Source organism: Hyla sarda, chromosome 9 (genome assembly GCF_029499605.1).
Source record: "Hyla sarda isolate aHylSar1 chromosome 9, aHylSar1.hap1, whole genome shotgun sequence".
Lineage (NCBI taxonomy): Eukaryota > Metazoa > Chordata > Amphibia > Anura > Hylidae > Hyla > Hyla sarda.
The window spans coordinates 45,908,228-45,933,319 of NC_079197.1; the positions used below are offsets into that span (position 1 = coordinate 45,908,228).

At 43.9% G+C, this 25,092-nt stretch overlaps 1 protein-coding gene across 1 annotated transcript in view; it reads right to left on the reverse strand.

Annotated features, from left to right (window-relative positions):
- The window catches only part of NALF2 (NALCN channel auxiliary factor 2), a 220,022-nt gene that overhangs the window by 85,057 nt on the left and 109,873 nt on the right, over positions 1-25,092 (reverse strand). The gene's annotated exons all lie outside the window — the stretch shown is intronic.

The window sequence follows — 25,092 nt, forward strand, 5'->3', positions numbered from 1 at the left end:
ATGTCCTGCAGTGTTTTCTGTTTATGAAACGAGCACAGGAGGTGAGATCACTCAGACTGCGAGTACCAGCCGCTATCAGCATCCAGGACTTACCACTAATGATGGACATCAGCGATCATGCTGATGTCCACCAATATCCCTTTAGATGCCAGCAGGTTCGGGGTACTCATCAGATCCCCACCCCACTCAGCACGATCACAGGGTTCCAACTAGTTAAAAGGGTGGCCGAGGGTCTTCTGCTTACCTCTGTGCCACTGATCGCCTCTCCTCTTGTACAGTCTACCTCAGGCAGAGCCTAATATCACTCAGCAATGTTGTGGTATAGCATTGTACAGTGAAAGCAGTCAAATTATTAGTTGTAATAGTCTTCTATGGGGACTTAAAAGGTATAAAAATAAATACTATTTTTATATATATATATATATATATATATATATATATACACACATATATTTATATATATATATATATATATATATATATATATATGTATATACATATAGTAATCACTATGGGAACTCCAGCACAGGATTGCTCAGGTGTGGTGCAGTGTAACCCCCAGTGTGCCACACTGGATCCACATAGAACTTCCTCCGCAAGGAAACAGCACCCAACACCAGGTCCAGGTAAAGTGCAAGCTACAGGGTCTTTATTGCATCAAGAGAGACAATGCGACGTTTCGGCTAACAAGCCTTTTTCAAGGAAGTTATATATACATTCTGCTTATATATACATTCTACTTCTACGTAGTGCACTTTTTGGTAAAAATGACAACTTATCTTTATTCTGTAGGTCCATACGGTTAAAATGATACCCTACTTATATAGGTTGGATTTTGTCGTACTTCTGAAAAAAAATCATAACTACATGCAGGAAAATTTATACATTAAAAAATGTCATCTTCTGACCCTATAACTTTTTTATTTTTCCATGTACGGGCCGGTATGAGGACTCATTTTTTGCACCGTGTTCTGAAGTTTTTATCGGTACCATTGCATTGATCTGACTTTTTGATCGCTTTTTGTTAATTTTTTTATGATATAAAAAGTGAATAAAAATACGCTATGTTAGACATTGGAATTTTTTTGCGCATACGCCATTGACCGTGCAGTTTAATTGATATATTTTTATAGTTCGGACATTTCCGTACGCGGCGATACCACATATGTTTGTTATTTTATTTACACAGTTGTTTTTTTTTTTTATATTGGAAAAGGGGGGGGGGGTGATTCAAACTTCAAAGTTAAATGACCTTTGTTAACTTTTTTTTTAACTTTTTTTTGCAGTGCTATAGCTCCCATAGGGACCTATAATGCTATGGCTTTGCATGGATGTAGCTCAAGCTTGGAGCAATCAAACGCCGATCGGACACGACGGAGCAAGGTAAGGGGGTCTCCGCTCGCGTCCTAGCTGATCGGGACATCGTGATCTGCCAGGAAGCGTATTAGTGGTCTGCAAACTGTAGTCCTCCAGATGTTGCAAAACTACAACTTCAAGCATGCTGGAAGTTGTAGTTCGGCAACATCTGGCTCTAAAGATGTTGCCGAACTACTACTCCCAGCATGCCTGAGAATGTTTGGGAGTTGTGGTTTTGCAACAACTGGAGGCACACTGGTTGGGAAACATTGTCTGTTTCCTAACTCAGTGTTTCCCAACCCGTGTGCCTCCAGCTGTTGCAAAACTATAACTACCAGCCTGCACTGATAGACTGTGCATGCTGGGAGTTGTAGTTTTGCAACAGCTGGAGGTCCCCCCCCCCCCTTGAATGTACAGGGTAGGGCAGGGGGCTTACAGTGAGTATCAGGCTGCAAGTTTGCGATGTAGCAAATTTTGCGCGGCAGGTCAATCTCGCAGCGGGAAACTCGCTGTAATCCCCCGCCTGTGTGACTGTACCCTAAAAACACAAATAAAATAAAAAGTAAAAAACACTACATATACACATACCCCTACACAGCCCCCCTCCCCTCCCCAATAAAAATGAAAAACGTCTGGTACGCCACTGTTTCCAAAATGGAGCCTCCAGCTGTTGCAAAACAACAACTCCCAGTATTGCCGGACAGCCGTTGATTGTCCAAGCATGCTGGGAGTTTTGAAACAGATGGAGGCACCCTGTTTGGGAATCACTGGCGTAGAATACCCCTATGTCCACCCCTATGCAAATCCCTAATTCAGGCCTCAAATGCACATGGCGCTCTCACTTTGGAGCCCTGTCGTATTTCAAGGCAACAGTTTAGGGACACATATGGGGTATCGCCGTACTCGGGAGAAATTGCCTAACAAATTTTGGGGGGCTTTTTCTCCTTTAACCCCTTATGAAAAGGTGAAGTTGGGGTCTACACCAGCATAATTTTTTATTTTGACAAGAGGTAAAAGGGAAAAAAGCCCCCCAAAATTTGTAATGCAATTTCTCCCGACTACGGAGATACCCCATATGTGGGCGCAAAGTGCTTTGGGGGCGCACAACAAGGCCCAGAAGGGAGAGTGCACCATGTACATTTGAGGTGATTTGCACAGGGGTGGCTGATTGTTACAGAGGTTTTGACAAAAGCAAAAAAAACAAAACCCCACATGTGACCCCATTTCGGAAACTACACCCCTCACGGAATGTAATAAGGGGTGCAGTGAGAATTTACCCCCCACTGGTGTCTGACAGATCTTTGGAACAGTGGGCTGTGCAAATTAAAAGTTTTGTACAGCCCACTGTTCCAAAGATCTGACAGACACCAGTGGGGGGTAAATGCTCACTGTACCCCTTGTTACGTTCCTCAGGGGGTCTAGTTTCCAAAACAGTATGCCATGTTGGGGTTATTTTGCTGTCCTGGCACCATAGGGGCTTCCTAAATGCGACATGCCACCCGCTCAAAAAGCCAAATATGACTCCTTTTCTGAGCATTGTAGTTCGCCCGTAGTGCACTTCAGGTCAACTTATGGGGTACCTCCATACTCAGAAGAGATGGGGTGACAAATTTTGGGGGGTATTTCCTGCTATTAACCCTTGCAAAAATGTGAAATTTGGGGGGGGAAACACACATTTTAGTGAAATTGTATTTTTTTTTTTACGTATGCAAAAGTCGGTAAACCCCTGTGGGGTATTAAGGCTCACTTTATTCCTTGTTACGTTCCTCAAGGGGTCTAGTTTCCAAAATGGTATGCCATGTGTTTTTTTTTTTTTTGCTGTTCTGGCACCATAGGGGCTTCCTAAATGCAACATGCCCCCCAAAAACCATTTCAGAAAAACGTACTTTCCAAAATCCCCTTGTCGCTCCTTCGCTTCTGAGCCCTCTACTGCGCCCACTGAACACTTTACATAAACATTTGAGGTATGTGCTTACTCGAGAGAAATTGGGCTACAAATATACGTATACATTTACTCCTTTTACCCCTTTTAAAAATTCAAAAATTGGGTCTACAAGAACATGCGAGTGTAAAAAATGAAGATTGTGAATTTTCTCCTTCACTTTCCTGCCATTCCTGTGAAACACCTAAAGGGTTAAAACACTTGCTGAATGTCATTTTGAATACTTTGGGGGGTGCAGTTTTTATGATGGGGTCAGTTGTGGGGTATTTCTAAGATGAAGACCCTTCAAATCCACTTCAAACCTGAACTGGTTGGAAAATTGCTGCTGAACTTTGAAGCCCTCTGGTGTCTTCCAAAAGTAAAAACACGTCAATTTTATGATGCAAACATAAAGTAGACATATTGTATATGTGAATAAAAAAAATAATTATTTGGAATATCCATTTTCCTTACAAGCAGAGAGCTTCAAAGTTAGAAAAATGCTAAATTTTCAAATTTTTCATCAAATTTTGGGATTTTTCACCAAGAAAGGATGCAAGTATCGACAAAATGTTACCACCATGTTAAAGTAGAATATGTCACGAAAAAACAATCTCGGAATCAGAATGATAAGTAAAAGCATCCCAGAGTTATTAATGTTTAAAGTGACAGTGGTCAGATGTGCAAAAAATGGTAGGGTCCTAAGGTGTAAAATGGCTGGGTCCTTAAGGGGTTAAACTCACCTGGGGCAAGTTACAGGTGTGGGTAACATAAAAATCACACCTGAAAGCAGAAAAAAGGAGAGAAGTTCACTTAGTCTTTGCATTGTGAGTCTGTGTGTGCCACACTAAGCATGGACAACAGAGAGAGAAGAGAACTGTCTGAGGACTTGAGAACCAAAATTGTGGAAAAATATCAATGATCTTAACGTTACAAGTCCATTTCCAGAGATCTAGATTTGCCTTTGTCCACAGTGCGCAACATTATCAAGAAGTTTGCAACTCATGGCACTGTAGCTAATCTCCTTGGGCGTGGACGGAAGAGAAAAATGTTTGAAAGGTGTCAACACAGAATAGTCCAGATGGTGGATAAGCAGCCCCAAACAAGTTCCAAGTTCAAGCTGTCCTGCAGGCTCAGGGAGCATCAGTGTCAGCGTGAACTATCTGTCAACATTTAAATGAAATTAAACGCTATGGCAGGAGACCCAGGAGGACCCCACTGCTGACACAGAGACATAAAAAAGCAAGACTACATTTTGCCAAAATGAGTGCTGTTTTGCTGTCTCTGGCACTGGGTGCCTTTAATTTGTGCAAGGCATCATGAAATCTGAGGATTACCAACAGATTTTGGGTCGCACTGTACAGCCCAGTGTCATAAAGCTGGGTTTGCATCCGAGATCTTGGGTCTTCCAGTAGGACAATGACCCCAAACACGCTTCAAAAAGCACCCAAAAATGGATGGAAACAAAGCGCTGGAGAGTTCTGAAGTGGCAGCAATGAGTCCAGCTCTAAATCCCATTGAACACCTGTGGAGAGATCTTGAAATTGCTTTTGGGAAAAGGCACCCTTCGAATAAGAGAGACCTGGAGCAGTTTACAAAGGAAGAGTGGTCCAACATTCCCGATTAGAGGTGTAAGAAGCTTACTGATGGTTATAGGAAGCGACTGATTTCAGTAATTTTTTCCATAGGGTGTGCAACCAAATATTAAGCTAAGGGTGCCAATAATTTTGTCCAGACCATTTTTGGAGTTTGGTGACATTACGTCCAATTAGATTTTTTTCCTCCCTTTTTTTGTTTAGTTCCAATATACACAAAGGCAATAAACATTTGTATAGCAAAACCTGTGTTACTGCAATCCTTTTCTGTGAGAAATACTAAATTTTCTTTAAACATTTTAGGGGTGCCAACATTTACGGCCATGACTGTATGTTAACTGTTTAGTATGTGGGCATATACTGCATATACTTACCTGATTGTAGTATATCACTTTAATACTTTGTTTTGCCTATTTAGCCCCTTGTCGTCGTCCCCCCTTTTTTTTCCTTTCTTTCCTGTATCCCTATTACTTTATTTAAAAAAAAAATAAAAAAAATAAAGTGAAAATAAAGATATTTGATATCGCCACAAGCAGAAATGTCCAAACTATTTAAATAAAATGTTTATGATCCCGCATGTGAACTGTGTAGATCGAGGGAGGTCCCAATAGATGGACCCCCCACTATTCCCTATCCTTTGGATGTCTAGGTGCGGAGTACCCCTTTAAGGCATACTGACACTTTGGGCTCAATTTGGACATTTTCATGTAGGTGTGTACTTTTAGATATTAATGGCTGTGTGTTGACTTATTTCGAGCGGACACAAAATTAAACACTGTTATACAGGCTGTGCACTCACTACTTTACATTGTAGCAGAGAGTCATTTCTTCAGTGTTGTCACAATTCATTTTTTGCAAGTCCCCCCTAGATGGTGAGCGAGTGGCCTTTATCTCCCTCACCACCTTGCAACCCTGGCCTCCTGTATAGGGAGGCCAACTAATATTTTGTGATCCAGGTGGAGACCAAGAGATAAGACATGATGACAAGCTTTTGTAATGGCATAGGGGCCACCAATCCACAACCATGACAGAAGCTTTTTGGGTTAGAGGGCAAGGAAATGGTTGGGGGGGGGGGCTATCTCTGTTTAGAGTGCACTTGCATTAGGTAGCAAGCATCCTCATGCTCTTTGCAATGCAATAGGTAGCATCCTTATTTTCTTTTTATGCATCTAAGATATTGAGAGCACAAGAAAAAAAAATGTGTGCATCAGGTCTAAGGTGTCATAAGTAGGTGTCTGACAAAAAGAGAGCACACCACAGTCTTGGTTTTCACTTCACTTTCACAAATTTACCGCAAAATGCTTATCTATTAGGAAAAGGAATTTTCCCATAAAACCATGTTCACTTGCAGCAGATTAATTACAGAAATTTCTGCAACGAAAATATATCTTCTATACATCTAAATAGGACTTATTGCAGCATAGGCAGTGATTTCTGTAGTCCCAGACAATAGGACAGACAGACATTTCTGTCACATTCCACAATTGAAACAATCCATTTTCTCAATCCATTTTTATCTCTTTCTTCAGCCTTATTAACTAGTGTAACTATGATAAATTAAAGCATTAGGCTGGGTGTTCACTAACACTAGCAAAGTAGCTAGACAAGTAGGTAAGTAGCTTTGTTGGTAGGAAGGAACATAGGTGGCTAGCTAGACAGGTAAGTAGAAGGTAGCCAGGTAGGTTACTATGTAGCCAGAGAGGTAGGCAGCAATTTAGTTAACTATGTAGGTAGGTGGCTATTTGGGTAGCTATGTAGGTAGCCAGGTAGGTAGCTTTGTAGGTGGGTAGCCAGGTAGGAAGCAGGTAGCCAGATAGGTAGCCAGGTAGGAAGGCAGCTATGTAGGTAACCAGGTAGGTATGTAGGTAGATAGCCAGGTAGGTAGGCAGCTATGTAGGTAGCCAGGTAGGTAGGAAATAATCCACAAATTGGCAGTGGCAACTCCAATATGGTGAAAAAATGTGTGTCTTTATTCACACAATGTGAGGCAATGTTTCGGCTTGCTCACCAAGCCATTTTCAAAACAGGTAGGTAGGTAGCTATGCAGTCAGTAAGTAGGCAGCTATGTAGGAAGCCAGGAAAAAAAACAATCTATCTACACCGTAGCACAGGCTGGTCGTATCTTCTTCCTCCACATTGCAAGTGCTGATGAGTGAGGTCATCGGCACCTGCACTGCATTGGGGGCAGAGGTCACAGTCTTCTCAGGGTAAGCTGCAGGCTTAAATTGAAAGGCAGCTTTCACCTGTAGGCACGTGTGCATAAAGGTGAAAGCTGCATATATGTATGCTCGTCTGGGGATTCAGGGCAAGTGTTCTGGATCCCCAATAGTGAGCACCTGTGCCGGGTGGGCCCTTAGCGGCATTGGTGCATCATGGCACCAAGATCTTCTTGGCAGCCTCCGCCCTCCTGGGTGTAAGCCCCCTGGGTTTGCCATGGTGTAGGTACGCCACTGATCAGACCCACGGACAGTCTGGCACTTGCATCTGTAATATGGATATAAAAATGTGTCTGTCTTGGACTAGTGTGAACTCACACAGGCTTCACAGAGCACGTTTGCAGCTTGGATGCGGCATGTGTTTATTCCAAATTCACAGCGACATTCTAAAAGAAAAGTATAGAGGAAAAATCTATATTTAGAATCCAATCACAGTGCTGGAGAAATTAAAAACATCAATGCTGCAAACTGTGACTGTGTGAACATGGCCTTATATGTACAGATCAATGTAGAAAAACCTGAAAAAACGAAGACGTAGAACAGGAAGCTGACACAAACCTATTTAACCCCTCGGCGGTTGCCATGCTATGACTAGGCTGAGAATCACTACTGCCTAGTAACATTTATGAATGGGGTTTCTCATTAATGTGGCTCTAGTGACAGATGAATAAGAAGTAAATACTTGTAGCAATAAAGCTGCCACTTCCATGGTGTATATAATCTGCTGTCTCATGGCAACTATAACACCAGAGTCTTTAGAACCACTGAATGGACCAATGGGAATTGTGCACAAACCTATCTGGTACAGCGGTGATAATGAACCGTGGTTATATGTTGTGGTATTCGGACGCTGAGGCAGATTTAATGTGGTTTTAAAGTTTTTCACTATTTAAAAGATCACTCTTTGCTGTTAATGAACAGTAATATTAATTCACTAACATTTATCCTGCTTGTTCAGTGCTGAGGGATAGTTACAATGTATCAGCAGCAGCAAATTGCATTAATACTTTTCTTTTGTATTTCTTCATACTGAGTGTGGTGTACCAGCACATGTTTCCTCACTACAATTGTCAAGGAAACCCATGACGTCTTCAATGATGCCAAAGGGCCGGCAGAAAACAATGTGACTTCTCTGTATGCTTCTGAGAACTGATAAAGGGGTACTCCATCCCTAGACATGTCTGATTGTGGGGGTCCAGCAGCTGGGACCCCCGCAATCTCTGTGCAGCACCCAGCGTTCGTTTAGGGGTCGTGACGTCACACCATGCCATCTCAATGCAAGTCTATGGGAGGGTGGTGTAGTGTGACATCACAACCCTTGCCACCCGCTCCAAGCGTCGGAACAAAATGTTCCTAACGATGGGGCAGCGGAGTACCACTTTAAGGTAACAATTTAGAAGGAGATTTATCATTGCCTTCCTGGCATTTTTTTTGCTGTGATTTGGCACAAAATGATTGCGCTGCTATTTTGCGCAATTTCAAAATAGACAAAAGCAGTGAATCATTATTGGCCTTGCAGTGTAAGATACAACACAAAAGTAAAAAAAAACTAAAACAAAAAAAAAAAACGCTAATTCATACCACATCTGCCTTAGAAAAGTGAAATTCTACAGCAAGTTCTGAGGTGATTTTTCATTTATGCAAAATGTATCAAAGTCTATGTGTCTTATTGATAAATTTGGCACAAGTAAGCCAAAAAAACTAGGGAATAAGATGTCAGATCACAGGGGTCCTGCCGCTAGAGACCCCCACAATCTCTCATGTAGAACCCACCTGTCTCAGCTGCACCTAGCGATAATCGCTTTGTGTCTGAAGCCTTATGACCACGAGGTTGGAGTATCTTGACGTCATGACTCCGTCCCCTTGTGATGTAACGCCCCGCCTCCTAAATGCAAGTCTATGGGAGGGGGCGTGGTGGCCGCCACACCCCTTTCCATAGACTTGCATTAAGGGGGTGGGCCATGACGTCATGATCTTCCGGCCCCTGCATCGCCAGTCATCAGGCACTCAGCTCGCTCGCTCTGTGCACTGATGACAGAGGGTGCTGCAGGAGAGATCGCGGGGGTTCCCAGAGCAAGGATCCCTGCGATCAGACATCTTATCCCCTATCCTTTGGATAGGGGATAAGATGTCTACGGGCGGAGTACCCCTTTAATGTGCAGTTGCCACAATATCGCTATTGTTACCTGGGATGATTCCTCTTAACCGTACAGAATAGCTTGCTTATACCTCACCGCTCACTATTCATAGCTCATCCTGTAATGAGGACATCAATTATTTTTCACTGGAAAACCCTCTAGGGTTGGGTCAATTGTGCCGTATTTTGCTGCATATTTGCTGCTGCATATTTTCCTACCCACTGAAGTCAATGGGTAGCAAAATCAGCTGCAGAAAATATGCATCAAAATACGGCATGTGTGACACTACCCTTAGGGTCTATTCACACATACAGTATTTTGCACCTATTTGATGCACAGGATTTGAAGCTGCAGATTTCATGCTGTGTTCAGTTATTTAGTTTACATTGAACTATGCAGCATAAAATCTGCAGCTTTAAATCCTGCTCATCAAATAGGTGCAGAACCGATGACCCGGTGACCCGACCTAGTGTGCCTTCAGTTGTTAACACCCCCCGCCCCACCTCGCTTTGCCGACTGGTCTGCTCGCAGCTGCAATCTTCCTCAAACTAACTACAGTGGATCTTACCTACAGGGGTAGGCTAACTACAGGGGTCCTTCATATAAGGGGGAAGCTAACTACAGGGAGTCCTGGTGATCCTCCTTCTTACAGGGGACAAGCTACCTGAGGTCCTTCATAGAAGGTTAAAGCTAACTACAGGGGGTCCTCTATACAGGCTCCAATCAAAATAATGGGGCAGGGGATCCTACATATATATATATATATATATATATATATATATATATATATAAGGGGGAAGCTACCTACAAGGGGTCCTCTCTACAGGGAGGAAACTACCTGCAAAGGGTCTTACATATAGGGGGTCCTCCTACCTACAGAGAGGAAGCTACCTACAAAAGTTATTTCCCACAGCAGTAAAGCTAACTACATCGGGTCCTACCTACAGTGGGGTCCTATATACTGGGGGCAAACTACTTAATGGGGGTCTCACCTACAATTGTAAAACTACCTACAAGGTATCCTACTTACAGGGGACAATTTACCTACAGGGAGGTCCTATACACAGGTGAAACACTACCTACAGAGGCAAACTATCTATAGGGGAAGTCCTTCCTACAAAAGGCAAGCTACATATATAGGGGTCCTATATACAGGGTGAAAGCTACCTACAAGGGGGTTCTATCTACATGGGACAAAGTACATACGGTAGAGGGTGGGCACCTACAGGGGCACAATATTCCCAGACTGACTGATGCAAACGTTGAGCGGGTTGTCACTAAAGCCTGTCTCTGAGGGTGGGGGCTAAAGTTTGTGTGGCCCCAGTGGTCGGACCTCCTGCAATCAGAAATTTATCCTGTGGATAGGGCATAAGTTTTATTTCCCTGGGGTACTCCGGTGGAAAAACACATTTTTTAATCAACTGGTGCCAGAAAGTTAAACAGATTTATAAATTAATTCTATTTAATAATCTTAATCTTTCCAGTACTTATCAGCTTTTGTATGCTCCACAGGAAGTTGTATTTCTTTCTGGAATTCTTTTCAGTCTGACCACAGTGCTCTCTGCTGACACCTCTGTCCATGTCAGGAACTGTCCAGAGTAGAAGCAATTCCTCATAGAAAACCTATCCTGCTCTGGACAGTTCCTGACATGGACAGAGGTGTCAGCAGAGAGCACTATGGTCAGACAGAAAAGAAATACAGCAGCTAATAAGTACAGGAAGGATTAAGATTTTTTAATAGAAGTAATTCACAAATCTGTTTAACTTTCTGGAGCCAGCTGATATGAAAATAATTGTTTTCCACTGAAGTACCCCTTTAAGCCCCAAACAATGACAATAGGGTTAAAGCCTTGTGTAAATCTGCTGCACATCAGCAGCACTAATGTAAAAATCCAAGGCTAAGAGTATTGGTGATAGGTGGTAAGAGCTGCTGCAGTGCTTCTTTAATCAGTTTAAACATTAAAGGGGTATTCCAGGAAAAAACTTTTTTTTATATATATAAACTGGCTCCAGAAAGTTAAACAGATTTGTAAATGACTTCTATTAAAAAATCTTAATCGTTTCAGTACTTATGAGCTTCTGAAGTTAAGGTTGTTCTTTTCTGTCGAAGTGCTCTCAAGAAACGCCCGGTTTAGAAGAGGTTTGCTATGGGGATTTGCTTCTAAACTGGGCGGTTCCCGAGACACGTGTCATCAGAGAGGACTGAAGAGAGAGAGAGACAGAAAAGAACAAGCTTAACTTCAGAAGCTCATAAGTACTGAAAGGATTAAGATTTCTTAATAGAAGTAATTTACAAATCTGTTTAACTTTCTGGAGCCAGTTGATATATATAAAAAAGTTTTTTTCCTGGATAACCCCTTTAAGGTAAAATATTTTCTGCTGGGATTCTCTGTTCATTGCCCTATAGTTTTGGTCACTTTGCTTGAAATAGAGGGTCCATCCTATAAAAAAAAAAAAAAGTCGGAGAGACTTCTGGAAATATAGCAACAAATACAAGTGGTAGTCGAACCAGTTTTCCTCTGCACATGGATGGGAATAAAGCAGATTGCTGTTGTGCTTTCACTCTATATAATGGCTTCTGAGCTGTCTGCAAGATACGGCTGTCACAAAGATCATTAATCCCTGTGACAGCAGCTCCAGGCTGTCCACACTGATGCTGGGTACAGATCAGTCTCAGTAATAGCAGTGCCCACTGTCTGACCATGACTGACTTCAGAGCCAAGTGTTCAGACAACGTGGAGTGTTTGTAGAAGCGCCATAGACACATCGCCCCCAGCATTTCTATAGAGGTGGTGTAGCCTGTATTATGTGTGAACGGTACAAAGATCATGGGGGGGGGGGGGGATTTATCAGTTTTGCCTGTTGATAGTTTCTTTCTATCCTTTTTTTTTTCACTTTGCTTTTTGCGGACATGCACCAAATTTATCATTTGGCGCACATTGTTAGTAACTTTTGGCGCAAATGCCAAAATCAGCTCTTCACAGTGCCTGTCCACAGAGGACGCGTATTTTACCCTGTAGAGCAGCCATTTCGGAGTCCCTCCTGCAGTATATCAGCAAGCCACGTGAGTTATTTTCTTTTGTGGGGTTTTTAGTCACCATGTGAAATGGATTTTATTTTTAACTTGAGTGTTTTTTAGTTTTTTTTGGATACTTTTAGTGCTTACCTTTCATGAACCTTTGTGGCCATGTCCAATGCTGGCTCAACAAAGGGTGAAGGTCCCTCAGAGACAACTATTTCGCAGGATATTATTGCGCAGCCCCGGAGGTATCGCTGCTTTCACAAAAAATTTTTTTTAATGTATTTTGACGCTTTAACATTTTCTGATATTGCTATGTGCGTTTTCCATGTATAGTGGTCCCTCAACATACGATGGTAATCCGTTCCAAATGGACCATTGTTTGTTGAAACCATCGTATGTTGAGGGATCCGTGCAATGTAAAGTATAGGACAGTGGTCTACAACCTGCGGTCCTCCAGATGTTGCAAAACTACAACACCCAGCATGTCCGGACAGCCAACGGCTGTCCGGGCATGCTGGGAGTTGTAGTTTTGCAACATCTGGAGGTCCGCAGGTTGAAGACCACTGGTATTGGAGGTTATACTCACTTGTCCCCGCCGCTCCGGACCGTCACCGCTGCCCTGGATGTCGCCTTCCATCGATGGCACCGTGTCCCCTGGGTGTCCCCGACTCTCTGGCAAGGCCTCTGCTTCCCCAGCATACTCGCTCTCCGTCACCGCCATCACGTCTTTACGCACGCCGCTCCTATTGGATGACAGGATGGCGTGTGCAGCGACATGATGACGACGATGGAGAGCGCCGACGATGCAGTGGATCCCGAAGAGGACGCGCCGGAGCCCCGAGGACAGGTAAGTGATCGTCAGCGGAGCACACGGGGCATCATAAATGGCTATCCGGTGAAAGCTGAAGCAGTCTGCACTGCCGGATAGCAGTTTATGCGATGGCCTCGACATACAAAAGCATTGTATGTTGATGCTGCCTTCAACATGCGATGGCCTCTGAGAGGCCATTGTATGTTGAAATGATCGTATGACGGGGCCATTGTAGGTCGGGGGGGTCACTGTACAAAATTTCTTGGCAGTGAATTGCGCCCAAAAATAACCTAAAGGCGCAAAATTTCGCCAAAGATCGATTGGAGCAAATGATGAAATACGGACCAAAGCTAAAATCACACAGGACCGTGTGATTTTGAGCAAGATTAAAAAATGACAGTGGAGAGAATGCGCAAAACTTTGGCACAAAAAGACACTGCGCCAAATAATTGCGCCAAAGTTCCGGAAAAAACCCCACATAAATCTGTTGATAAATAACTCCCATGTGTATGTACTGTAGGCAAAATTATGGTCAGGTCAGGAAAGGTAAGGCTGATAGGTGTTTCTTAGCTACCTATAATAGTTTGGGCTATGGAGTATATATATATTATATATATAAAACTCAATGGGGGAGATTTATCAAAACCTGTGCAGAGGAAAACTTGCAACCAATCAGCTCGCACGGGTTTTGATAAATCTCCCCCAATGTATGTGTGTATGTTCCAGCATCAAGTCCAAACCGCTAAAGATATTAACATGAAACTTGGCACACATGTTAGGCTGGGTTCACACTACGATTTGAACTATGGTTCCTGTATACGGCTCGGAGGAGGGGTGGACGGGGCTTAATCGCGGCGCCCGCACAGTCGGCTGCTTTTTCGGACATATGCGGTTTCCCGACCGCAGGCAAAAACGTGGTCGACCACGTTTTTGCCTGCGGTCGGGAAACCGCATATGGCCGAAAACGCCGCCGACCGGAGGCTGCGGTTCACTCCGTTCGGCTCATAGACATACATTAACTACGGTTCCCCTATATGCGGGCGCCGTGATTAAGCCCCGCCCACCCCTCCTCCTAGCCGTAAACGGGAACCGTAGTTCAAATCGTAGTGTGGATCGTAGCCTTACTTCTATGTCAACAACAAACATAGGATAGGTAATTTAACCCTTACTCACCCCCATTTGCCAGGGTCTGGGTTTTTGTTTAAGGTCCCATACAAGTCTATGGGAAATATCTGTTACTGCATAACTTCCAAACAGCTGGAGATATTTCGATAATACTTGGTCACTTATATGTCCACTTAAAATATAGGATAGTTAATTTAACCCTTAACTACCCCCATTTGTGAGGGTCGGATCCCATGCAAATCAATGGAAATGTATGTTCCCACATAACTTCCGTACGGCTGGAGATATTTCAATACCTGGTACACATATTACGGGTCGGGATATGAGGATGGGATGGGAGGTCGGGATAGGAGGACGGGATAGGAGGTCGGGATAGGAGGACGGGATGGGAGGCCGAGATGGGAGGTCGAGATGGGAGGTCGGGATGGGAGGTCGGGATGGGAGGACGGGATAGGAGGTCGGGATAGGAGGACGGGATAGGAGGTCGGGATAGGAGGTCGGGATAGGAGGTCGGGATAGGAGGTCGGGATGGGAGGTCGGGATGGGAGGACGGGATGGGAGGTCGAGATGGGAGGTCGAGATGGGAGGTCGAGATGGGAGGTCGAGATGGGAGGTCGAGATGGGAGGACGGGATGGGAGGACGGTATAGGAGGACGGGATAGGAGGACGGGATAGGAGGACGGGATAGGAGGACGGGATAGGAGGTCGGGATAGGAGGTCGGGATAGGAGGTCGGGATAGGAGGTCGGGATAGGAGGTCGGGATAGGAGGACGGGACAGGAGGACGGGACAGGAGGTCGGGACAGGAGGTCGGGATAGGAGGTCGGGATAGGAGGACGGGATATGGGGTTAGGATATGACAACAATATCTGAGGATGGGATATGAAGTCAAAAGCTTCCTCTGTTGATTTTCCTCCACAACAAGGATTAGGAAAGAAAAACCGGGCAACGCCGGGTACTCCGGTAGTAGGTAATAATTTCTGTCTGATTTAGTTGTTATAAAAGCAGTAAAAGGAAGAATTTTTTTTTTCTTGCAAAAAAAATGCTGAAAAAAACAAGGCAAAAAGGCAATGTGTGAACACAGCCTCAGGGAAGGTGTATCACTATTTATCCTGATTTCATAGCGATAGCAGCAGTATACAGATGGAGCTGGTTGAAAAGGGGAGGGATCTGTGAGCTTAGCTACTAGGAGAGATCTGGTAGGTGATGATGTTATCCTGTAGTTCACAGGAAGTCAGCTGACCCAGGACAGACCACCTCCTGTGACACAATAAGCTGTGTAATTTTCCGGTGGTCAGAGTGGGGATCACATGACATAGCTACATAAAACATGGATGCAGCTGTGCTAAGATGAACCAGATGGTACTGTAGGACTAGTGATGGTGAGTATGCATGATATGGGCAACACAACTATATGATAGGCTTATAATAATAGTAAAGTAACCTTTAGGCTATGTTCCCACACAGTTTTGTTTGGACTGTTTGAGATGTAAAACAGTCCAATTCCTTTATTTCAATGTGAAAACAACTATGTTTAAATTCTGTTACATTTTACAGACATTTAGGGTACGTCCACACGCGCTGATTTTTGCAGTGTATTTAGCTGCGGATCCGCTGGTGAAGGCCCCGCTCTATGCTGGCTTTACATGTGCCTGCTGGTAGCGGCAATACGCCGCAACAAGCAGACACACTGCAGCGATGTGCGCGGCATACTCACACATCGCGGCCGCCCTCCCTGCTCTGAGCTAGGCAGAGAGCTCCCGCGATGTGGGAGTATACTGCAACTCGCACATCGCAGTGTGCCTGCTGGTAGCGGTGTAGTGCCACTACGAGCAGGCACATGTAAAGCCAGCAAAGAGCGGGCCTTCACCAGTGGATCTGCAGCGTAAAATATGCTGAAAATCCGCACGTGTGAACGTACCCTAGATTAAGATCTAGGAACGTTTGTGTGCCATTTACATGACATACCATGTCTGTATCTCAGCATGTATTTTGAGACATAAACATCCCCCCAAAAATATATTTAGCAAAAAGCTATTTTTAGGCTATAGCTCCTGTTGCCCCAAAAAGTCTATAAAAGTAGAAACAAAAAGTATTTTTTTTAAATGCTCAAAATCAGTCCATATAAAAACCTATAAGACATACCAAAAAATAGGAATAACTAATATTTCCTTTCTTGACAGAAATCCCTAATTTATACACTTTATAATTTTCTAAGAAGATAACAAATGTTAAAAGCCCATAAATGCAGTGTGGCGTCAGCTGTCCATGCATTTCTACAGGGCCTATTACAAAGGAGCATATGTGCGGTCACAGAATAAACCTTAGACCAGGTGCCGCAGAGATAGTCCATAAAATCAACAAATTGGCCAACGCACAATTTTCTGTAAACAGTTCTTTTCTCAATTACTTATAATGTTAGCTACTGGAAAATTGTATTTAGTATATAATAAGCATCAAGCGGTGACATATATACACACATATACAGTAGTGGAACATAAACAGCAATACAGACACAGCAGTAGCACATACACAACAATGCCTGCACAGCAGTAAACCACACACCTCTAGAATTCAAGCCAAAATATACACTCAGCGGTGGCATGTATACAACAATGTCCCAACAGCAGCAGAGAAACCTAACAGCGTTGGACATGCTTCACTAAAAATAAGCAACAGAAACAATCCCAGCAGTATTATTATATAAGGAAAACGTGTGGCCAATAAGCACAGTAATACCCGTAATGTAATTGCGGAGGAGACAACACACGCAAAGCACAACATGTAATTAATAACATCAAAGGCAATATAACATGGATGAAGACATTTCTCTGTATTTTTTTATTCAAAATGAATACCGTAAATACTCGAGTATAAGACGAGTTTTTCAGCGCGATTTTTCGTGCTGAAAACGCCCCCCTCGGCTTATACTCGAGTGAACTCTCCGCCTGTCAATCCCTTCTCAGTGGTCTTCAACCTGCGGACCTCCAGATGTTGCAAAACTACAACTCCCAGCATGCCGGACAGCCATCGGCTGTCCAGGCATGCTGGGTGTTGTAGTTTTGAAACCTCTGGAGGTCCGCAGGTTGAAGACCACTGCGGCCTTCGTCATCATCCAGACCCCCCTTTAGTTTTCTACTCCACTCCCCTCGGTGGGAAGGAGGGGTGAGCTGGTCCGGGCCATCTATGCTGCAGGGACCGTCCGGTGGGGCGGATTAGTCGTTCCGCGCTGTCCATTTTCACCGGGGGGGCCCTCTTCTCCGTGCTCCGGGCCTGCCCCAGACTAGTGACGTTGCCTGAACGTCCCTGTGCGTTGTCATCAAGGCAACGTCACAGCCGATGGCTGTCCGGGCATGCTGGGAGTTGTAGTTTTGCAACATCTGGAGGTCCGCAGGTTGAAGACCACTGATGAAGGGATTGACAGGCGGTGATGATGAAGGGGGGGGGGGATGATGACGGGGGTCTGGATGATGACGGGGGTCTGGATGATGACATGGGGGGATGATGTATTTCCCACCCCAGGCTTATAGTCGAGTCAATAACTTTTTTCCTGGGTTTTTGGGGTGAAATTAGGGGCCTCGGCTTATATTCGGGTCGGCTTATACTCGAGTATATACGGTAATTTATAAATAGGTACTGATGTTGGTGGGGTGGAGGAGTGTGCGGCCATAGACATTACATATAGATCTGGAAGATAACCACCTCCAACACATGCTTTATTGTCTGGACTGCAAAGATGGAAAACATTCTTACCAAGGATTGGCTCAAGGAGGGGACAGATGTAAAGTGGACATTTGATTATAAGCAACTTTCTAGAAATCAGTAGCACATATATGTTATATATATCAAATATGATTATGTTTACATTTTCTACCTCTTAGGGTATGTTCACATTGCGGAATCTCTGCTCGCTGAAATCAGCGAGCGGAGATTCCGTCTGGCGTCCGCCAACAAAAATACTTCGGCGTAGGACCGCACGTCACTGCGCTGTCACCATTGCCCGCTATGCAGTGTTTGTGGACTTCCGCGCAAAGAATGAACATGTTCTTTCTTTGGGCGGATCTTGTCTGCCGTTGAAATTCCGCAGTGTGAACTGGTCTCGCGGAAGACTCGTTCACACTGATGGGAATGTTCACTGCGCGGAATTCCACTTGCGGAATTCTGCTCATGGAATTCCGCAGTGTGAACATACCCTTAGGGTATGTTCACACTATGGATTTAATGCGGAATTCCGCACTAAAATTGCAGGTTGTGAACTCGGACCATTAGTGTGAATCGGTCTTCCATGGATACGTTCACACTGCGGAACCTTAGTAGCGGACAACTCCGCTGCTGAAATTGATCCGCGCACAGAAAGAACATGTTCTTTTTCTGCGCGAAAGTCTGCAAGCACTTCATACCCATCTATGGTGATGGCACAACGCCACACGGTCCTACCTAAGTATTTTGGCAGAATTCTGCTAGCGGAGATTCCACAGTGTGAATGCATCCTTAAAGGGAATCTGTCAGCTCAATTCCACATTCAAATCTCAAATGTCAAGGAGGCGGTGTCCAACCACAGCATTTATGACTCCTCCTTTCACCAATGCATGAACTCAAAGTGTAGGGTATCAAAGTATCCAGGCTTTCCACCCTAGACTCATGTGGTTTTCAAGATAGCAAGAATGATGGGTATTTAACTAGTAATATGTAAGTCACTGTAAGGCTATGTCCATGCGGCAGAATTTCTGCATAAAATTTTGCAGTAAATTCCGCAGAAATTAGTTGCCCATTCGCTACAATGGAATTCCTGCAGCGGAAATTCTGCAGCAGAAATTCTGCTGTGTAAATGGGACAGCGGAATCCCATTGAAGTGTCTTGGCCATAAATTCCTGCTGAATTTTCATGCAGAATTCCATGCAGAAATTTTGCCATGTGGATACAGCCTTAGAAGCCACACCAAATTAACATCCAGGTTCAGATGGGCACCCCTGCAACACAATTGCAAGGAGCCAATGTTTGTCATGGAAACCTCCTGAAGGCCTCCATTGGCTGCTATGTCAGATCTACTAATACAGTCTGCTACAGGCAGACAGTAATAGTAGATTGCCAAAATGACATTTAACTTTATAGTAAAGTCCCCTAGGATGATTAATAAAAGAAATTGAAAAAAAAATATATATAGTTTTCAAAAAGTGTTTTCATTACAATCCCCCTTTTGCCATTTTTTTTTACTAAATAATTCCATTAATCCCATCTAAGCGAAAATGATACCAATAAAGAGTACACAAAGAGTGCACAAAAAAGTGGTCGCACAGCTCTGTACGCAGAACAATGAAGACGTTATAGGGTTCAGAATACAGAAAAAAGCATAACATTTATTTAAAAGTTTTCAATTCTCTTTGTAAAACAAAAACTATAAATTGTCTATTCTGACATACAAACGAAATTCCCCAAAAATTGCAGAATTGCATGTGTTTTTTCCAATTTATGTACAATACAATTGACCTTGCAAACAAAAACCCTCAACCCACTAGATGTGAGGAGAAAAAAATTAAGACAAAAATGAATAGTGGCTGCATCCTTAAAGGGGTACTCCGCTGCCAAAGGATAGGGATAAGATGTCTGATTGCGGGGGTCCCTCTGCTGGGACCTCCGCTATCTCTCCGCACTACCCGGCGGCAATGGTCATGATGTCACACCACACCCCCTCGTGATGTCATGCCATGCACCATCCATGTCTATGAGAGGGGGCGTGACGGCCGTATGTTCAGAACGCCTGGTACTGCACAGAAATCGCGGGGGTCCCAGCAAAGGGGCATGATTAGATATCTTATCCCCTAGCCTTTGGACAGGGGATAAGATGTCTAGCAGCGGAGAATCCCTTTAAAGGGTTAAAAAAAAAAATCAGATTTGTAAATTACTTCTATTAAAAAATCTTAATCCTTCCAATAGTTATTAGCTTCTGAAGTTGAGTTGTTGTTTTCTATCTAACTGCTCTCTGATGACTCACGTCCCGGGAGCTGTGCAGTTCCTATGGGGATATTATCCCATCATGCACAGCTCCCGTGATGTGACATCATCATTGAGCAGTTAGACAGAAAACTTCAGAAGCTAATAACTATTGAAAGGATTAAGATTGTTTAATAGAAGTAATTTACAAATCTGTTTAACTTTCTGGAGCCAGTTGATATATATATATATATATATAAAAAGGTTTTGCCTGGAATACCCCTTTAAACACAAGCTTTTCAGGACTCTTTGGGGAAGATTTATTAAAACCTGTCCAGAGGGAAAAAAATTTGCCCAGTTGCCCATAGCCACCAATCAGCTGCCTTCTTTCATTTTTAACAAGGCCTCTGAAAAATTAAAGAAGCAATCTGATTGGTTGCTATGGGCAACTGGGCAAATTTTCCTTTGCACAGTGCTTGATAAATCTCCCCCATTATCTCACATAGTTGGATGAGATATATATCCCCTCCATAATGCTGCTTGCTGTGGGCTCACAATGCAGATAGTGATCCTAGGTGGCCAATCCCTTTAAGTCTCATGACCTGTTTCAATATCCCCATGCAAGTGCTTCATCAGTAAAGGTTTATACTGACACTGGGACATCCATATTCCAATGTCACCATTTCCAGGCGATGTAAAGCTATATGGACATCCTTGACATTGCAGCTGGGGCCTACACTATCACCTATCTAAGAATGTAGACAGACTACAAAACACTATGCTTTAATCATCTGGGTAAGCTATACAAGTAATGGAGTGGTACCTAATCCTCATGCTTTCCCTGATGACCTCTCAGACAACAGCCTTTAACCCGTGTCCCATTAAGACACTATAGCCCAGTGGTTCTCAACCACCTCTTTGGCGACTGTACCCCAATAGATGAAAGTAGGTCCGTGGGTACCCCTCACGTGTAAATTTGCGCGGAACTTATGCGCAAGGGGTACCCGCAGACAAAAGGCATGTGCTTACCTTTATACTAATGCGATACTTAATCCCCTTGTGCCATTATTATCTGATAAGGGAATCAGAGGGAGGGGGGAATAATAGCACAAGAAATTAAGATGGAGGGGGGGGGGGGTTAATCATTACTCCCCCACCTCCATCTTAATCCCCTTGTGCTATTATTATGGGATATGACAAAAGGGAATCAGAGGAAGGGGGGAATAATGGCACAAGGGGATAAAGATGGGGGGGGGGGGGATAGTCATCACCCCCCTCTCCATATTAATCCCCTTTTGCCATTATCTCCCCCCCCCCCCCTCCATTTTAGTGCTATTATTTCTACCCCTAATCCCCCTGGGCTTATATATATATATATATATATATATATATATATATATATATATAGCAAAAAGAAATCTCTCCGCAGCACACAAGATGATTGTGGAAAAAAGACTTATGTTTTATTCCATAGCAAAAAAAAGTGTTTCTCACAGCAAGGGAGGTATCGACTAGGCTCCCCTAGTCATTTTCAAGCAGTGCACTGCGGAGAGATTTCTTTTTGCTGTATGAAGGGTGAGCCACTGACCTGGGCTCCAGAAACCGCGTGCACCACATACTAGAAGTCTACACCTGGTGTGCTGTTCTCTTCCTTGAGATAAATATATATATATATATATATATATTTATATTTACACATGCAAAAACCCTCCCTCCGTCCCCTTCATTTATTCTTCACTTTTTTTTTTACTTTACACCGCCTTCTGTGGTCCCGTGTTGCCTGTTTGTTCATGCAGCGTGTCCCGTTCGACGGGGCCGCACTGACGTGTGACGTCCTCCTGCGCTGTGTGGCACATTCGCTAAACGTCAGGGGAGGTCACACGGCAACCACGCAGCTCCCTTACAGTAGCCGCGGCCTCAACTCCAGCTGCGCTACTGTACAGAGAGCTGCCGCGGCCATTCTCTGCTATGCGATAACAAATACGGGTCAATGCATGGCCAGTAGTTGTCAGCGCATTGGCGTACCCCTGCTCAACCCCAAGGGTTACACGTACCACCGGTTGAGAACCCCTGCTATAGCCTGTACCCCGCTGATGGATTCGCTGTGCAGCAGCTTTCGGCAATCTCCGGCTCTGCCATAGAGCTGTATTGAGGTGGTGTGTCGGCCGCCGCTTCGTGTGGTGGTCAACACGCCCCCTTCCTGCGGGCTGCCGGGGCCCCGTACAGGAGATTGCGAGGGGCCCCAGTGGTCAAACCCCCCGCATTCTGAAACTTATCCCCTATCCTTAGGATAGGGGATACGTTTTTTAGGACTGGACTACTCCTTTAATGAACAGCAGGTTGAGCTTAGGTAAATCTATACTTAGGCTAAGGTTATACAGTGACTTTGATACATCTTTTCTATGCCACGTGTGAACCATTAAAATAGAAGGGAATGGCATTGCGCCAAAGTTGGAGTGAAACATTCTGATACAAAAAGACGTTGCACAAATTCTGTGACAGTATCTATTCCTTTGCACTTTTCAGTCCTGTGACCGAAGGCACTGAGCAGCTCCCTGCCTAAAGGTATAATTCATTGCCAATGAAAGTATAGTTTAAAAGGAAAAAAAAAAGAGACAGAGGGATTTGGGTCATTGAATACGAATGTTTCTCTGTATAAAATATCTGCTGGGAGTTCTTGATTGTTCTGTTAACCATGTCGTCTTTATATTTGAGTCAGGAACAGAATCAACAAGGCTCTAGGGCAGTGTTTCCCAACCAGGGTGCCTCCAGCTGTTGCAAAACTACAACTCCCAGCATGCCCGGACAGCCTTCGGCTGTCCGGGCATGCTGGGAGTTGTAGTTTTGCAACAGCTGGAGGCACCCTGGTTGGGAAACACTGCTCTAGGGCATTCTTCTTCAAGGAAAAAAACTCTGGTAACAACAGGAGAAATATCTATGAAGGGCTGAGCCCTTTGCTGGTGACCTTTGTGCCTATGTCCATTATCTCCTCATTACTTGCTGTTACTAGAGAGATCTCAGTGCTTATTCATTGTGGCCTTATTAGAACGCTACATTTATGGGGTTTAAGATGCACTTCATCACCCTCAGTAGCAGACAATGCACCATGTTCACAGAAAGGCCTTGGTGCAACGGTCTCCAAGCATCCCCAGCACAGTGCTTTGTTCTGTATGCATACCATCTTCTTCATCATGAAATTATTCTGTCTAAATATGCTTTTAACGCCAAACACCTCAGCCCAAGTCAATTGCTGCATGCTGCCTTCAGATTCACAGAAAAGAACATTTCAAGGGTTTTTTGCTGCTTTTTTTTTTAAGTAGGTTAAAGGGGTACTCCGGTGAAAACCTTTTTTCTTTTAAATCAACTGGTGGCAGAAAGTTAAGCATATTTGTAAATTACTTCTATTAAAAAATCTTAATCCTTCCAGTACTTATTAGCTGCTGAATGCTACAGAGGAAATTCCTTTCTTTTTCGAACACTGATGACATCACGAGCACAGTGCTCTCTGCTGACATCTCTGTCCATTTTAGCAACCGTGCATAGCAGATGGTTGCTATGGGCAGCATGGTGGCTCAGTGGTTAGCACTGCTGCCTTGCAGTGCTGGGGACTTGGGTACAAATCCCACTAAGGACAACAATAAATAAAGCGTTTATAATAACGTCAGCAGAGAGCACTGTGCTCGTGATGTCATCAGTGAGCATTCCAAAAAGAAAAGAATTTCCTCTGTAGTATTCAGCAGCTAATAAGTACAGGAAGGATTAAGTTTTTTTAATAGAAGTCATTTAAAAATATGTTTAACTTTCTGCCACCAGTTGATTTAAAAGAAAAAAGGTTTTCACCGGAGTACCCCTTTAAGTGTAGCAACTTTATGGAACTAACTTCCGTATGAAACAAGGTTTCTACTCTCAAACAAAATACCCCCAGATAAGGGGAAGGGTGAATGACCACAAACACCTCTTTCATTTAGAACCTACCCGGTAAAACTTTACTTTTAATATTTTGCACATATTTTTATATATTTATCTAAAGATAAATATATAAGGTGTATAGACAGTATAAGGGTAGGGTCACACATGCCATATTTTGCTGCATATGTGCTGCTGCGTATCTTCCTACCCATTGAAGTAAATGGGTAGCAAAATCAGCTGCATATTTTGCTACCCAGGGGTCGGACTGACACCACTCAGGGCACCCGGACCCAATAAAGCAAGGGCCCCCAGCAAGACTCCCCCCCCCCCTGGCCCCACCTCTGTCCAGCCCCTATTCCCACCCAGTAGGTATATGAATATTTGCCATAGAAAGGAATAAGGGGGTGCAGTGCGCTTAAGGCTATTGTGTACTTTGAGGGATGGCAATGCCAATCACCTTAACTACACTAAGCGCTTAAAAACACTGAACTATCCCCCTCCTTTTTATGCCAACTTGGGATCTCTGTCTGTGATACCCAGTCCAACTTGGCTTCAGCCTCCACGCTCCTTAAAAGGGGTACTCCGGTGGAAAACATGTTTTTTTCTTCTTTAAATCAACTGGTGCCAGTAAGTTAAACAGATTTGTAAATTACCATATTTATCGGTGTATAAAACTTAAATTTAAGGCAAAAAGCCTGCCTGCGTGTTATAAATCTTCGGGTCACTGATTTAAAGCGGCCGCAGCAGCGTCTGCTTGTTAAGTATTAGCAGCATGGCCACGGCCACTTTAAATCAGTGACCAGCGGCGTCTCCTCCCCACTCTGGAAAACTGTCACTTGTTTTCTCCCGCACTATCCACAGGTACTGGTAGGAGGCGCTGATTTAAATGAGCCCTACCTTGTCCAGATCTGCCCTACCTTTTAATCAGCGTCTCCCAAACTATCCACCAGTACCTGTGGATAGTGCGGGAGAAAAAAAGTGACAGTTTTACTTTAAAATTTTCCTACCTCCCCCCTCCCTCATCATTCCCCCTTTTCCCTACTTTTTATGTTTTTGTTTTTTTTTCCCT